Here is a 17,078-nt window from a genome sequence, read left to right on the forward strand (position 1 = left end):
AGGCTGAGTGTCCGCTGGGACCTGCTGGGTCAGCTTCCACAGCTCACACTACTTGAAATCACAGAAAAAGAACAGAAGGACATCAAGATCCTAAGAGGGACAGGAGAGAGAATAGAGTAGAAATACACTTGGTAAAATAACAGCAGCCACACCTGGAGCACTGCATCCAGTTCTGGAGCCCCTATCACAAGAGGGATATGGACATGCTGGAAGGTGTCCAGAGAAGGGCCCTGAGGATGAGCAGAGGGCTGGAGCTGCTCTGCTCTGAGGAGAGACTGAGAGAGTTGGGGTTGTGCAGGCTGGAGAGGAGAAGGCTCCCAGGAGACCTTCTTGTGGCCTTCCAGGATCTGAAGGGGGCTACAAGAAAGCTGGGGAGGGACTTTTTAGGCTATCAGGGAGTGACAGGACTGGGGGGAATGGAACAAAGCTGGAAGTGGGGAGATTCAGGCTGGATGTGAGGAGGAAGTTCTTCCCCATGAGAGTGGTGAGAGCCTGGAATGGGTTGTGCAGGGAGGTGGTTGAGGCCCCATCCCTGGAGGTGTTTGCAGCCAGGCTGGATGAGGCTCTGCCAGCCTGATCCAGTGTGAGGTGTCCCTGCCCATGGCAGGGGGGTTGGAACTGGCTGAGCCTTGTGGTCCCTTCCAACCCTGACTGATTCTAGGATTCTATGATCATTCCACTTCCCACCCCTCCCCAGGCAGTGTTAGGAAGGAATTCACAACCAGCTTTCCCCAGGAGGTCCTGTGAAGCATCTCTGCAAACAAGCAAGCAAACATCAGTGTGTGTAGGCTGAGTGTCTGCTGGGTCCTGCCATCAGCTTCTAGCTCACACCACTTGAAATCACAGAGAAAGAACAGAAGGACATCAAGATCCTAAGAAGGACAGGAGAGAGAATAGAGTAGAAATTCACTTGGTAAAGTAACAGCAGCCACATCTCATGTTGATTGTCTCTGCTGCAGACTGAGGGAGTACCTGGACCTTATGCACTGCCATGGTGGAGCCAGCCCAATCAGCTTTACTCAAACTGCTTCACATTGTGGACCTGGCCCAAACTCCTCTCATCCCCTGCCCAGTAAACCAAAGCCCTTCTCACAAAATGCAACAGACAAACAAGAGGCAGAAAGGTCCTAAGAAGGATGAGGCATAGCATCACAGAATGGCTCAGGTTGGAAGGGAGCTCAGAGATCATCTGCTCCAACTAGCCCAGGCTGGACTCATCCAGCCTGGCCTTGAGCACCTCCAGGCAGGAGGCAGCCACAGCCTCCCTGGGCAGCCTGTGCCAGAGCCTCACCACCCTCCTGCTGAAGAGCTTCTTCCTCAGCTCCAGACTAACTCTGTTCTCCTTCAGCTTCAAACCATTCTCCTTGGTCTGTCTCAGACACCCTCAGGAAAAGTCTCTCTGCAGCCTTCCTGCAGGATCCCTTCAGGTCCTGGCAGGCAGCTCTCAGGTCCCCCTGGAGCCTTCTCCTCTCCAGGCTGCACACCCCCAGCTCCCTCAACCTGTCCCCATGGCAGAGCTGCTCCAGCCCTTGGATCATCTTTGTGGCCTCCTCTGGACTCTCTCCAGCAGCTCTGTGTCCTTCTGCTGGGGACACCAGAACTGGAGGCAGGATTGGAGGTGAGGTCTGAGCAGAGCAGAGCCAAGGGGCAGAATCCCCTCTGCTGCCCTGCTGCCCACACTGCCCTGGCTGCAGCCCAGCACACAGCTGCCTGCTGGCTTGCAGGAGGGCACTGCTGGCTCCTGGGGAGCTGGCTCAGCAATCAACACTTCAGAGCACCTCTAAAACCTGCTTTGGACATCATCACCAAAGAGGCAATTTTCATTTTTACTTGTCAGCAGGATGCAGTGGCCAGGCTTCTCCCAGAAGAGGCAGTGATGGCCACTCTGCTGCAGCCTACTGCCAAATTCTGCCTGCCTCCTGGAGGCAGTTCACAAAAGTGAACTCTCAATCCTGCTTCCTCCCTGCACCTTGGTTGCAGATGTTGCTGAACTTCCCCTCAGAGCAATAAAAATGCCACCAACCCCAAGAACTCACACTCCAGTTTCTGTTGCAGTCTTGGCACTTCTTGCACATCTCTTGCCAGCACCAAGGACGTTGCCTCCTGTGAAATCAGAGAAAACCTACCCCAAGATTTTCCTTATGGGATGTTGAACTGTGCAGAAAAATCACTAAAAAAAGTTTTTCCAAGTTCCTCAAGTGGCTGTAAGTGTGGAAATGTATCTGGGCCACACAGAACACTGACATTATCCAGCTAACATAAAAATCCTAAGGTTATAGTCCTGAACATATTGTCTGGGGGCTTTATGACTTGGTTAACCTCATGCTAGTCAGGGAGGCTGAAATCTCCTGTTTTCAGTAGTCTCTTTGCTTCCTTAAAGCACAAAGAGGATTTTCTCCCACTTAGAACCATAGAATCAGTCAGGGTTGGAAGGGACCACAAGGCTCAGCCAGTTCCAACCCCCCTGCCATGGGCAGGGACACCTCACACCAGATCAGGCTGGCCAGAGCCTCATCCAGCCTGGCTGCAAACACCTCCAGGGATGGAGCCTCAACCACCTCCCTGGACAACCCATTCCAGGCTCTCACCACTCTCATGGGGAAGAACTTCTTCCTCTCAGGGAGCTGTAGAGAGCAATGAGGTCTCCCTCAGCCTCCCACTCTCCACACTGCACACCTCCAGCTCTCCCAGCTGCTTCTCCCCAGCCCTCTTCTCCAGACCCTTCCCCAGCTCTGTTGCCCTTCTCTGGACCTGCTCCAGCTCCTCAATGTCCTTCTTGGAGTGAAACTGAACCCAGAAGTCCAGGTGTGGCTCATGGTGAGGAACAAGCTGGCTCTCAGATGTGCAGCTGGCAAGGGGAGAGGCAGAGGAGCTGATCAGGAATGAGCACCACACTGAGCAAACAACCTCAGAGCCTCCCAGAAACATCAAATGAGGCTTTCCAGGACCTCCCTGGGCTACAAGCACAAGCTCCATCCTCCTGCCCTCTCCAGTGCCAGTCCCAGCCATAACTGCAGCCATGGAACTGGAAGGGGCTGGGTCCTGCACCCACACCCCAGGCCTATTTTTGGCTTTGCAGAGGAGGCATCAGAACAGCAGGATTGCTCCTGATATAAAACCTGAGGGCTGCAACATCCCCAGAGCCCAACACACACAATTACTGGGGAGCTTGGTGAGCAGAGCAGAAGCAAATCCTGTCAAACCAATGCACTCTCCAGGGACATTCCAGTGCTGGGGTTCTGATGGGAATGAGGATGCCTGAAAATATTCCTCTGCTGCTCCTCCTCCAGCCTAGAAACAAGATGACAAACAGCTGCTGGGGAAAGACAGGTCTGAAGCTTTCCCTTCACGAGCTCACACCAAAAATCAGACTCTAACCCACCTGATTTTAGACTGATTATACACAGCTACAGACAAGGGAGACACCACTGAACCACCTGGCTCAGTTCGGGGGGTGAGATCTGGGGGTGGGGGGTGGGGTGTGAACACCTCCATGAAACACAAAAGGAACAAAGCAGCTCAGCTACCAAGAGTCTCCCCCTACACCGAAAATAAAACCCCTCTTAGGACTTCACTGAACAGGTCTCCTATATCATAAATTGTCCTACAAGTCCCATCCATCCACCCACCCATCCATCCATCCACCCAACCTCTGCCAGTCTCTCACCACCCTCCTGCCCAACAACTTCTTCCTCACATCCAATCTCAAGCTCCCCACTTCTACTTTTGCTCCATCCCCCCCACTCCTATCACTCCCTCACACCCTCCAAAGTCCCTCCCCAGCTTTCTTGGAGCCCCCTTCAGATGCTGCAAGGCCACCAGAAGGTCTCCTGGGAGCCTTCTCCTCTCCAGCCTGCACAACCCCAACTCTCTCAGGCTGTCCTCAGAGCAGAGCAGCTCCAGCCCTCTGCTCATCCTCAGGGCCCTTCTCTGGACACCTTCCAGCCCCTCCAGAGCCTTCCTGCAACAGAGGCTCCAGACCTGGCCCCAGAGCTGCAGGTGGGGTCTGAGCAGAGTGGAGCAGAGGGGGAGAATCCCCTCCCTGGCCCTGCTGGCCACACTTCTCCTGCTGCAGCCCAGGCTCTGCTTGGCTCTCTGGGCTGCAAGTGCTCCCTGCTGGCTCCTGCTCAGCTTCTCCTCCCCCAGCACCCCCAAGGCCTTTTCTTCAGGGCTGCTCTCAAGACAATCCTTGCCCAGCCTGTATCAGTGCTTGGCATTGCCCAAGCATTGCAACAGGCTGCACAGGGAGGTGGTTGAGTCACCATCCCTGGAGGTGTTTAAAGGTCATTTAGATGTGGCACTTAGTGATATGGCTTAGTGGTGAACTTGGTAGAGTAGGGTTGATGGTTGGACCTGATGATGATCTCAGGGTTAATGGTTGGACCTGATGATGATCTCAGGGTTAATGGTTGGGCCTGATGATGATCTCAGGGTTAATGGTTGGGCCTGATGATGATCTCAGGGTTAATGGTTGGGCCTGATGATGATCTCAGGGTTAATGGTTGGACCTGATGATGATCTCAGGGTTAATGGTTGGGCCTGATGACCTCAAGGGTCTTTTCCAACCTGACTGATTCTGTGATTCCATGAAAGAGGAAGCAGCATAGTCAGTGCAGAGAAAAGGAAAACAGAAAAGCCACAAGACAAACCAACCTGGAACCCAAAGAGTTAATGGTAAGGCTCCTTTTAGTGCAGTGAGGGACTTGCTGTACAAAGAAGCTGCTAAAACAGTCAGCTCAGTCTCCTGCCTGCTTTGTGAGCTCTGCCCCTGGGCTGACTTATCAAAGGAGAAATCACACTCCCAAGGGAACTGCAGCACTGCAAACTCCAGTGAGCTGTGCTGGCCATGCTGGCTTCACACACCACCCCAGGCCACCACAAGTGGCAGAGGCTCTCAATTCAGAGCACAGGTGAGGAGCAGCTCCTTGAGGAGAAATAATATGGAGCTTCTCCTGCCTTCAGGCAGTGCTGCAAGGCTGGCAGGAGCACACCTTGGGAGAGGGCTGTGCTGGAGGGTGGCAGAGGAGGTTGTCAGCAGCCATTGATGATAGGTGGGAAGGAAGAACAGCAAGCTGGCAGCATCCCCACCTCCCCAAGTTGCCCAGCTAGGAGGTCACAGGCTCACAGGATGTTAAAGGTTGGAAGGGACCTCTGAAGGTCATCAAGTCCAACTCTCCTACCAGAGCAGCACCATAGAATCCAGCACAGGTCACACAGGAACACATCCAGATGGGGCTTGAAAGGCTCCAGAGAAGGAGACTCCACAACCTCCCTGGCCAGCCTCTTCTGTGAGCCTCCCAGTGAAGAAGTTCCTCCTCATGTTGAGGTGGAACCTCCTCTGCTGTAGTCAAGAAGCATTCCCATGGTGCTGTCCTCACCAGAAGCCAAACTGGGCACAGTGCTGCCTGCACAGAGAGGGCTGCTTGGCACATGAGAGGTGCTGGAGGGGTAAGGAAGATGGAGCTAGAAAAGGGCTGGGGGAGGACTCACAAGTCACAAGCCTGGAGACAGAGCACACAGAGCTGCTGTGCAGGCAGGGCCAGCTGCTGAAAGGAGAGCCTGAGCAGGGGAATTCTGCCAGAACAGCAGCCTGAGCAGGAGCTCTGAAGCCACTTGACAAAAGGCTGTGTCATGCCAAGGTAAAAGAAAAGAAGGAAAGGGGGAAAGGGGAAAGAAAGAGGGACAGGGGAAAGAAAGAAAGAAAGAAAGAGAGAAAGAAAGAGAGAGAAAGAGAGAGAGAGAAAGAGAGAGAGAGAAAGAGAGAGAGAGAAAGAGAGAGAGAGAAAGAGAGAGAGAGAAAGAGAGAGAGAGAAAGAGAGAGAGAGAAAGAGAGAGAGAAAGAGAGAGAGAGAAAAGAGAGAGAGAAAAAGAGAGAGAAAAAGAGAGAGAGAAAGAGAGAGAGAAAGAGAAGAGAGAGAAAGAGAGAGAAGAGAAGGAGAGGAGAAAGAGAGGAAGAAAGAGAGAAGAGAGAAAGAGAGAGAGAGAAAGAGAGAGAGAGAAAGAGAAGAGGAAGAGAGAAAGAGAGAAGAGAAAAGAGAGAGAGAGGAAAGAGAGAAAGAGAGAGAGAAAGAGAGAAGAGAAAGAGAGAGAAGAGAGAAGAGAAAGAGAGAAGAAAGAGAGAGAGAGAAAGAGAGAGAGAGAAAGAGAGAAGAGAAAGAGAGAAAGAGAGAGAGAAAGAGAAGAGAAAGAGAGAAGAAAGAGAGAGAGAAAGAGAGAGAAGAGAGAAGAGAGAAAGAGAGAAGAGAAGAGAGAGAGAAAGAGGAGAGAGAAAGAGAAGAGAGAGAGAAGAGAAGAGAGAAAGAGAGAGAGAGAAAGAAGAGAGAGAAAGAGAAGAGAGAAAGAAGAGAGAGAAAGAAGAGAGAGAAAGAGAGAGAGAAAGAGAGAGAGAGAAGAGAGAGAGGAAGAAGAGAGAGAAGAGAAGAGAGGAGAAGAAGAGGAGAGAAGAGAGAGGAAAGAGAGGAGAGAAAGAAGGAGAGAAGAGAAGAGAGAGAGAAAGAGAGAAGAGAGGAGAGAAGAGGAGAAAGAGAGAGAAGAGAGAGAGGAGAGAAGAGAAGAGAGAAGAGAGAGGAGAGAGAAGAGGAGAGAGAAGAGAGAGAGAAAGAGAAGAGAGAAAGAGAGAAGAGGAAGAGAAAGGAGAAGAGAAGAGAGAAAGAAGAGAGAGAGGAAGAGAAGGAGAGAAAGAGAGAGAGAAGAGAGAGAGAAAGGAGAGAAGAGAAAGGAGAGAGAAGAGAGAGAGAAGAGAAGGAGAGAGAAGAGAGGAGAGAAGAGAGAGAGAGAGAAAGAGAAGGAGAGAAAGAGAAGAGAAGAGAGGAAGAGAGAAGAGAAGAGGAAGAGAAGAGGAAGAGAGAAGAGAAGAGAGAGAGAAGAGAGAGGAAGAAGAGAGAGGAAGAGAAGAGAGAAGAGAGGAGAAGAGAGAAGAGGAGAGAAAGAGAGAGGAGAAGAGAGGAGAGAAAGAGGAAGAGAAAGAGGAGAGAAGAGAGAGAAGAGAGGAGAAGAAAGAGGAGAGGAGAAGAGAGAGGAGAAGAGAGAAGGAGAGAGAAAGAGGAGAGAGAGAAGAGAGAGAGAAGAGAAGGAGAAGAGAGAGAAGAGGAGAGAAAGAGAGAGAAGAGAGGAGAGAAAGAGGAGAGAAGAGAAGAGGAGAAGAAAGAGAGAAGAGAGGAAGAAGAAGGAGAGAGAAAGAGGAGAGGAAAGAGGAGAAGAGAGAGGAGAGAAAGAGAGAGAGAAGAGGAGAGAGAAGAGAGAGAAGAAGAGAAAGGAGAAGAGAAGAGAAGAGAAGAGGAGAGAAGAGGAGAGAGAAGAGAAGAGGAGAAGAGAAAGAGGAGAGAGAAGAGGAGAGGAGAGAAGAGAGAGAGAAAGAGAAGAGAGAGAAGAAAGAGAGAAAGAGAGAGAGAAAGAGAGAAGAAGAGAGAAGAGAAGAGAGAGAAAGAGAGAGAGAAAGAGAGAGAGAAAGAGAGAAAGAGAAGAGAGAAGGGAGAGAGAGAGAAAGAGAGAGAGAAAGAGAGAGAGAAAGAGAGAGAGAAGAGAGAGAGAAAGAGAGAGAGAAAGAGAGAGAGAAAGAGAGAGAGAAAGAGAGAGAGAAAGAGAGAGAGAAAGAGAGAGAGAAAGAGAGAGAGAAAGAGAGAGAGAAAGAGAGAGAGACAGAGAGAAAGAAAGAGAGAAAGAAAGAAAGAAAGAAAGAGAGAAAGAAAGAAAGAAGAAAGAAAGAAAGAGAAAGAAAGAAGAGAAAGAGAGAAAGAAAGAAGAAGAAAGAGAGAGAAAGAGAAAAAGAGAGAAAGAGAGAAAGAAAGAAAGAAAGAAAGAACGAGCAGAATGAGGACTTCAGGAGTTTTAAAAAACGACCAGTCAAGAGCTAAGGCAGCAGCAAAAGCTGCCTAGAGAGACCTGAGCTGGGAGAGGCCACAGAGCAGGCAGTGAGTCCAGGTTTAAGGCTGGCACTGCTGGTGCTGCTCACAGCAAGCCAGAGCTGTGCCATCCCAGTTTCACACCGAAGCCAGAGGGAGAAGAGGCAGAGCCTGTCAAGCTATTATCTGCCTGTGGACTCAGTTTTGCCTCACTGATGGGCTGAAGGCAGTGTGGAATGTCTGCTTCAGTGAGCTGCTGGCAGGGAGCCACCTGCCTGGCATGGAGCTAAGTGTGCCACTGGGCTGGGAACACATCCCAGTGCTGACTCCATGGCTCTGCAGGACATCTCAGGCCTGCAGCAGGGCTCTTCTGCCACACACAGACCCCAGAGCAGCTCCTCAGCCTCAGCTCTGGTGCCCATGCTCACATCTACTCTTGTTAATGGAGACATCTATGTCATCAGGCACCTGTCATCCCCCACACACCTCTGCACCTTCTGCATACTGTGGCAGCTCATGTCCAGGGGAGGGGAAGGGAAGGGGAAGGGAAGGGGAAGGGAAGGGGAAGGGAAGGGGAAGGGAAGGGGAAGGGAAGGGGAAGGGAAGGGGAAAGGAAGGGGAAGGGAAGGGGAAGGGGAAGGGAAGGGGAAGGGAAGGGGAAGGGAAGGGGAAGGGAAGGGGAAGGGAAGGGGAAGGGAAGGGGAAGGGAAGGGGAAGGGAAGGGGAAGGGAAGGGGAAGGGAAGGGGAAGGGAAGGGGAAGGATCCCTCAGATCAAGAGATGAATTCTCTTCTTTACCCCCTAGGACACTGTGGAATGGCCTCTGTCACTGTGGTGGCTTTAGGCTATGCCTTCACAATTTTCTTCACAGACCTCAAACAGGAAGTGGTAAAATGTAAATAAATCACTATTGGGTGAAAAAAAGGAAAAATAATGAGAGTTCTAAACAGTGCCATTGGAGAGAGATCTACCATAAGAATTAGTTGGGTAAATAATTTCTCTCTCTTCTCACTTCCTCAGGCTGGGAGATAGTAATTTGCTTCTGCTTGACCTTGGCTGCATTGTTTTGTCTAAGTCTTAACAAAATATCTTTCTCTTGTCCCTTTTGTGTACAAGGGGGGAGGGAGAAGCTCTTAGCTTCCCCTGGTCTTTGGCCAGGGGGGTCCTTATGCTGTTTATCCATTGTAAAGCCCTGTGAATATTGTCAATATTGTGTATTTTGTACACATTCAGTGCATTCCATTGTGGGTTGCAGTTTTGCTTGTAAATGCAGCTTCCATTTGCTGCCAGCTGAGCTGGGCTGGCAAAGTTAATGTTAGGGAGGGCACCAGGGCTAGCTCCAGGTTTACACAGCTTTGGAGGATTTCAGCTGGCTGTGGTTGGCTTTGAATCACTGCTCAAAGCAATGATCACAGCAGCTTTAGCTTTCGTCAAGTCCCCTTTTCTTATCTGAACATAAAGGACAATTCCCTAGGAACACAGCCTCTGGACTTCCTTTTACAGCAAGTCACTGTCATGCCCACAGCTGTGCTCAACCAGGTGCCCATGGCAGCCAGGAGGGTGCCCACAGCTGTACTGAAGTCCCAGGAGGTGGCTCTGATCTCATCACCTCACCAGCTGGATCTTTGATCACAGCAGCCAGGCTGCAGCACCAACCAGAGCCCTCTGCCACCCTCAAGAACTACAAAACAAATGTCCCCAGCTCTGGCTGCCATCCCAACTGGGACCCACAACTCTGCAGGGAGGTTTAGGGCTTGCTGCAGGTCCATGAGAAGTCTGAGACCTATGTGCAAGGGCCTGAAATGGCAGAGCCTGTGCCAAGAGCTGTGAGCTCCACACAGCTCACACACCAAGCCCTGAGAGCTGCTCTTGCCTGGAGGGTAAAGCAGGGTCTGCTTCATCCTCCTTCAAAGGAGGAGGATTAAATCCAGGACAGCAGAGGTTTTAAAGTGGGCTCCTTGCATCTCCCTAATCCTTCTCCAGACTTCAAGGCAGAATTACTTTCAAACAAAGGATTTTTACATCCTTTTCTCTGTTGACTCCAACACTCTCCCTGCACGCTGTGGAACTCATAAACCACACATTACTGGACTAAACTGGTGTAAAATACCCACCCTGGGGAGCAGAGCATCCTTCCCCTGGGCAGGCAGCACACCCTGCTTGCTGGAGCCCTGCAGAAGCATTAAGGTCTGATGGAACATTTCCAACCACGACTTCAGTGACAGAGCACAGCATAAGGAAAATGCTTCTGGAGCAGTGGGAGAAGCAGTGAAAAGAGGGAACAATTAGGAAGAGAGAGAAGAGAAAACAAGGAGTAAGGACATAAGAGAGTAGCAGAGCAGGGGAACAGGGGGATGATGCAAGAGAGATGAGATACAGGGGGTTAAACAGCCCTGCAAAGATGGAGCTGGCAGGTTGCTAGGCTTCCAAACACTCTGCCTGTGCACAGATGCTATTTATGGGAACATGCCAGAATCAATAGGCAGAAGATTTTTAGTCAACATTCTTATTAATGACCTGAAACAAAGGTAAACAGCATATTAATTACAGCTGCAGATGAGGCTAAATTGGGAGCAGCAGCAGCGAGCGAGCTAAGAAACACTGAAAGGATCCATGCAGCAACAGGGGGTGGAGGAGAAGGGCTCAAAATAAAGCTCTGCCTGGATGGAAAGAGCAAAATAATGCAGCTCAGGGGGCAGTGACTGCAGGCAGGGCTCTGCAACAAGGATGAGGTGCCTGGGCAAGCAGGAGCCTGCAAGGAGGAGCACCACCAGCTCATGAGATATTCTGAGCGTGCAACATGATCAGGCAGGAAGACATCAGTGTGATTTTGAACAGCAGGCACAGTCCTGTCACCTCACTGAAACACAGGAGCAAGGAAAACTATCCCAGGCAAAGTGTTTAAAAATGGAAGGGAAGGGGAGATCAACAGCATAAAACCAGCTGAGCCATCTTCTTCACAACAGCTCATTGTCCTGGGGCTGGATTTCCAGCAAACCTTTTCTGTGCCCTGTGCTTGTCTGAAAACCTGAGCATCCAAGAGGCTGACCTCTTGTGAAGCTATGGGGGGACACTGCCACAGTCTGTAGCAGGAAATCATACCCTGCTTTAAGTGGTTGCTTAAACTGGGGCAGATCTCTCCCCACAAAAATTTGAACTGAATATTATGCTCAATACCAAAATTAGAACTGTTTCTGAAACCTGGGACCTCATGAGGCTGGAGGAGGCTGAGGGGAGACCTCATTGCTCTCTACAGCTCCCTGAAAGGAGGTTGCAGTGAGGTGGGGGTTGGGCCTTTTCCTTAGTCTCAGGTGAGAGAATCACAGAAACATTCAGGTTGGACAAGCCCTTCTCGATCACCAAGTCCAGCCCAGAGGCCTAAAAAGTTCACTCCTAGACCGTATCCCCAAGCACCATATCCAAATGACATCCAGGGTTGGTGACTCCACCACCCCCCTTGGCAGCTCATTCCCATGCCTGAAAAAATGTTTCCTACTGTCCAGTCTAAACCTACCCAGTGACAGCTTGAGGCCATTCCCTCTTGTTCTATCACTAATTACCTGGGAGAAAGAGACCAGCATCTCCACAATGTCCTTTCAGGACAGGCTACCTAAGGAAGGAGAAGAAATGGCCTGAAAGAGAGTAAAGGGCCTGAAGTTGTGCCAGGGGAGGGTTAGGTTGGACACAGGAAACATTTCTTTGCTGCAAGACTGGTGAGGGATTGGCAGAGGCTGCCCAGGGAGGTGGTGGAGTCCCCATCCCTGGAGGTGTTCAGGAAACCTGTGGCCATGGCAGCTGGGGACATGGTTTAGTGATTGATGGTTGGACTCAATGATCTTGGAGGTCTCTCCCAACCCAAACCATTCTGTGATTAACAACATAGAATCATCACAGAATGACAGAATGGCTCAGGTTGGAAGGGACCTCAGAGATCATCTACTCCAACTTCCCTGCCATGGGCAAGGACACCTCTCAACTAGACTCAGCTGCTCGAGGTCTCATCCAGCCTGGCCTTGAGCACCCCCAGCAGGGAGGTATCCACAGCCTCCCTGGGCAGCCTATCCCAGAGTCCATGATAAGCATTCACTGTTTGCCAATCCAGATGGGTTTTGACTTTTATCTGGTTCTAAGAAAAAAACGACAAACCAACCAGAACAAGGAGCCCAGCAAGCACTGGGTTCACCCTGCTGATCTGAAGAGGCAATGCTGCCCCCTGCAAAGAGATCAGATGAGGTACAGCTTAGAGGCTGCCCTGCTGGAGAGCAGCTCCACAGAGAAAGCCCTTGGAGTGCTGGTGGGCAGCAAGTTCTGCATGGGACAGCAAAGTGCTCTGGTGGCCAAGAGAGCCAATGGGATCCTGGGGTGCAGCAAGAAAGGTGTCCAGCAGGGCTGGGGAAGTTCTTCTACCTCTCTGCTCTGCCCTGCTGAGAGCACAGCTGCAATCCTGTGTCCAGCTCTGGGCTCCCCAGTTCAAGAGAGACAGAGACCTGCTGGAGAGAATCCAAGGGAGAGCCATGAGGAGGAGTTGGGGACTTGAGCATCTCCCCTGGGAAGAGAGACTGAGAGCCCTGGGGCTGTTTAGTGTGGAGAAGACTGAGAGGGATCTGATCAATGTCTATCAATAGCTGAGGGGTGGGGGGCAAGGGGAGGGGGCCAGGCTCTGCTGGGTGGTTCCCAGTGATAAGCCAAGGAACAATGGCTTCAAACTTGACCATAGAAGATTTCAGCTCAACAGGAGGAGAAACTTCTTTACAGTGAGGGTGACAGAGCCCTGGAGCAGGCTGCCCAGGGGGTTGTGGAGTCTCCTTCTCTGGAGCCTTTCCAACCCCACCTGGATGCATTCCTGTGCAGACTCCCCTAAGTGATCCTGTTCTGGCAGGGGGCTTGGACCTGATGATCTCTGGAGGTCCCTTCCAACCTCTGATCTACTGTGAGACTGTGATTCTGTGATGTCCACATCCTTCTTAGGCACAGATGACAAGGTGACACTGAGCCAGACAGCCACCATCCCAACCCTGCCATGTCAAACATGACCCAGTTAGATGGAGCAGATCCCCATTAGCTCTGAAGGGCAAAGCCTCAGACATAAAACCAGGGGAGGTGAAAGGGAATCGACTGCACGCTGCCTGTGGAGCTGCTGTCAATAGACAGAACAGCTTTAAACCACAGGACTGTGTCCCACAGCCATCCCCCCCATGGGGTGGTGACACATGGAGCCTGTCACCATCTCACCAGAGGCCTTTTTCTGGGGTTCAGCCTTTTATATAAAGGGATGGCCACAGCTTCACAGACTCACAGAATGTCAAGGGTCAGAAGGGACCTCTGCAGATCATCCAGTCCAACCCCCCCTGCCAGAGCAGGGTCACCCAGGGCAGGTCACTCAGGAACACATCCAGAAAGGTTTTGAAAGTCTGCAGAGGAGGAGACTCCACAACCTCTCTGGGCAGCCTGCTCCAGGGCTCTGCACCCTCCCAGGGACAAACTTTTCCCTTCTGCTCCTGTGGCAACTCCCCTGCTCCAGCTTGCCCCCAGTGCCCCTTGTGCTGTCCTTGGGCATCCCTGAGCAGAGCCTGGCTCCAGCCCTGCACAGCTTTATCACCAGCAATGAGGTCACCCTCAGGCTCCTCTGCTCCAAGCTCCAAGCCCCAGCTCCTTCAGCCTGTCCTCACAGGAGATGTTCCACTGCCTGCAGCAGCTCTGAGGCTCAGTGCTGGACTCTCTCAAGCAGTTCCCTGAGGTCCTTCTTGAACTGAGGGGCCCAGAACTGGACACAATATTCCAGATGTGACCTCACCAAGGCAGAGCAGAGGGAGAGGAGAACCTCTCCCAAGCTCAATCAGAGAGCAAGTCTCCTGTACACATCTCTGCTTCTGTAACCCTCCAGAGCAACTCTGAGATCTCTTCCTCCATGGTGGAGAGCCAGGAGGAGCAACACCACAGCACTTAACCCAAACCTTCCTACCCAAATCCCTGAAACTACATTAACTCAACCAATTAACCTTAATCAAAGGCTGGAACGGATGACCCTCGGTCCCTCCCAACCTGGCATTCTGTGACTCTGCAAACAAAAGAGGAAGGAAGTTTTCACCCCAGTCCCTAAACTGCTGCCAAGAAGGCATGCTGAACCTGGAATGCTCTGAGCCTGGGGTCTCTGGGAAGGAAGCATTTCTCTGCTAGCAGGCAGAGTCAGCTGGCCAAGCCCCTGCTCACCAAGCCCTGCTAACTAGCAAAAGGCTGGCAGCAAAAGCACCTTGGGCTGGATTCAAGCCACCAACCAAAAATGAAAAGCATGGGCACACAGCAGCAGCAGCACCAGTGCCCTGAGCTGCCCACTGCCCAGGGCATGCCAGCTCTTATGGGGAGCCCTGGGGACACCAGAGGTGGGAAATCTCAGGCCAGAGGTGAGTTCACCTAAAGACACATCCCCTGAGCTACTCTAAAGGGAACCAAAAGAGCCAGAGGTAAGAGGAGGCATGCAAAAGGCAAAGGGGAAGTGGAGTTGCAGGACTGCAGAGAAAGGAGTTCAGATGAGGCCTTTCTCCTCATGTACCAGGGTGGGAGAGCTCCAGTGGAAGCCATCTGCCACATCCTCTTGGCCCCTTCCATCACCATCCAGGCTGCCCCTGTGTGGCTGCACATGGCTGTGTGGCACTCTCAGGAGCATCCCCCTTTGGACTGGCAGTACAAAAGCCTTCCTTTCAGCTGGAAGAGCAGACAGGTTCACACTGACAACTGCAGCCAGAGTGACAGAAACGAAGCCCAGAGAGAGCAATGGCTGGCAGCAAATATTCCAGAGAGAGATAAAATTCTCCTAGGAAGCAAACACAGATTCCCTGATCTCACCAGCCTTAAGATGCTGAAGGGCTTAGAGGTATTTTTAGATCAAAAGAGAAGGCTGGAAGTTGCTCTGGTTTCTCTGAAACATTTGATGCTTATGTGTAGCCTTTCAGCTCAGCCAAATCCTGCTTCACCACAAAACCACAGGCAGATTTTCACCTCTCTCCCTGTGACCTCACTAAGCCACACACAGGGCTAGGGCTCTCCTGGGCTTTAAGTACTCTATAAATGCCAAGAATGAATTAATGCCAATCCTGCCTCTTTTTTATTTCTCAAGGACAGAACAAAGAAGTCCTGTGGTTAAGCCATTAGCACAGCACTCCAGAGCCCTGCATTCAGCTCTGCCTCCAGGAAGAAGGCTTAGGTAGTGCTGAGCCCTGCCCAGCACTCCCCAAAACCTGTCCCACACAGCTGGGAGGGCAATGGCCTCATCCTGCTGCTCACACTGTGCACACCCCTGAGACCACCCAAAGCAGAGAGCTGGGGGACAGCAGCTGCTTGGCTGTTAGAAATGAGGCTGTGGGCTGTGCCTTGGGCAAACTGACAGTTTCCACAATCTCTAGGCATGGGGCACCCCAAAGGAGCAGGGCTCAGCAGGGAGCAGCCCCCTGCTGAACTGCTGGGCCTCCAAGCATGATTCCTGGGGGAGGCAGCAGCACCTTTGTCCCAGATGAATGAGATCTATTTGCACAGGACAGATGCTGCTATGATCCAGTGCCCTCCCTGCCACAGTGGCAGCTGTCACAGCAAAGCTCTGATGGTTTTGACTTCTCAGAACTTCAGATTCACAGAATCAGTCAGGGTTGGAAGGGACCACAAGGCTCAGCCAGTTCCAACCCCCCTGCCATGGGCAGGGACACCTCACACTGGATCAGGCTGCCCAGAGCCTCATCCAGCCTGGCTGCAAACACCTCCAGGGATGGAGCCTCAACCACCTCCCTGCACAACCCATTCCAGGCTCTCACCACTCTCATGGGGAAGAACTTCTTCCTCATGTCCAGTCTGAATCTCCCCACTTCCAGCTTTATTCCATTCCCCCTAGTCCTGTCACTACCTGATAGCCTAAAAAGTCCCTCCCCAGCTTTCTTGGAGTCCCCTTTAGATACTGGAAGACCACAAGAAGGTCACCTTTGGAGCCTTCTCTTCTCCAGACTGAACAGCCCCAACTCTCTGTCTGTCCTCATAGGAGAGGTGCTCCAGCCCTCTGCTCATCCTCATGGCCCTGTTCTGGCCAGATTCTGGCTGATGCTGCTGCCATTGAATCACAGAATAGCCTGGGCTGGAAGGGACCTCCAAAGCTCATCCACTCCAACCCCTCTGCAGTCAGCAGGGACATCCTCCACTAGATCAGGTTGCTCAGAGCCCTGTCAAGCCTGACCTTGAATATCTCTGGGGATGAGGCCTCAACTCCCTCCCTGGGCAGCCTGCTGCAGTGTTCCAGCACCCTCCTGGCTGTGTACCACCCATGGCCCTCAGCATCCCCAGATGCTTTGTGCCTGCATCACTGCTATGCCGTCAGCTCCTGCACCATTTCCTCTCCTTAGTGAAACCAAACAGAGCTCCCAGAAAACCTGTTGCAGGAAAATGGCCTCTCCTAGTTTTGTTTCCTCACACAGAGCCACACATTGAGGCTGGAAAAGACCTCTGAGATCATCAAGCCCAGCCTATGACCCAACACCCCCTAAACCAAGTGCCACATCCAAGCTTTTCTTAAAGACCTCCAGTGACGGTGACTCCACCACGTCCCTGGGCAATCCAGAGAGTGCCTAATCAGCCTTCCTGTGAGGAAGTGCTTCCTAACATCCAACCTAAACCCGCTGGCAGCTTGATCCTCAGAGCCTCATTAAAATCAGAAGGCACAAGCCTCTTGCAGCCAGCCGAGCAGGCAGCTCAGTTACCCAGAGCCGTCGGGCAGAGGCTGGTGGCAGGGCACAGAAAGGCCTCTTTGTCTCCAGCTCTGGCACAGGCAGAAGGCCCCACGCTGGGTTTCTCTGCCCCCCCAGCAAGGTGGGTTTCATATTTCCCCCCTGCACTGCAGAAGGAGCCCAGCTTTCACCTCTCTGCTGAGCAGGAGCTGGGCAGCGCTTGGCCGAGTGGAGCACACAAAGCCAGCCCTCTGCAGCACAAGGAGGAGCCCAAGGCAGCAAGGAGAGCCTGGCTGTGGCTCCTGTGAGGAGGGAGGGGACACTGGCACAGAGTCATGGAATTGTCAGGGCTGGAAGGGATCCCAAGGCTCAGCCAGTCCCAACCCCCTGCCATGGGCAGGGACACCTCACACCACAGCAGGTTGCTCACAGCCACATCCAGCCTGGCTGCAAAAACCTCCAGGGATGAGGCTTCCACCACCTCCCTGGGCAACCTCTGCCAGGCTCTCACCACCCTCCTGCCCAACAACTTCTTC

General features: G+C 52.1%; 1 protein-coding gene across 1 annotated transcript in view; it reads right to left on the reverse strand.

The window, feature by feature from the left end:
- Nucleotides 1–17,078, reverse strand: part of SCD5 (stearoyl-CoA desaturase 5) — a 39,118-nt gene that overhangs the window by 12,014 nt on the left and 10,026 nt on the right. The gene's annotated exons all lie outside the window — the stretch shown is intronic.

Source organism: Indicator indicator, chromosome 25 (assembly GCF_027791375.1).
Source record: "Indicator indicator isolate 239-I01 chromosome 25, UM_Iind_1.1, whole genome shotgun sequence".
Lineage (NCBI taxonomy): Eukaryota > Metazoa > Chordata > Aves > Piciformes > Indicatoridae > Indicator > Indicator indicator.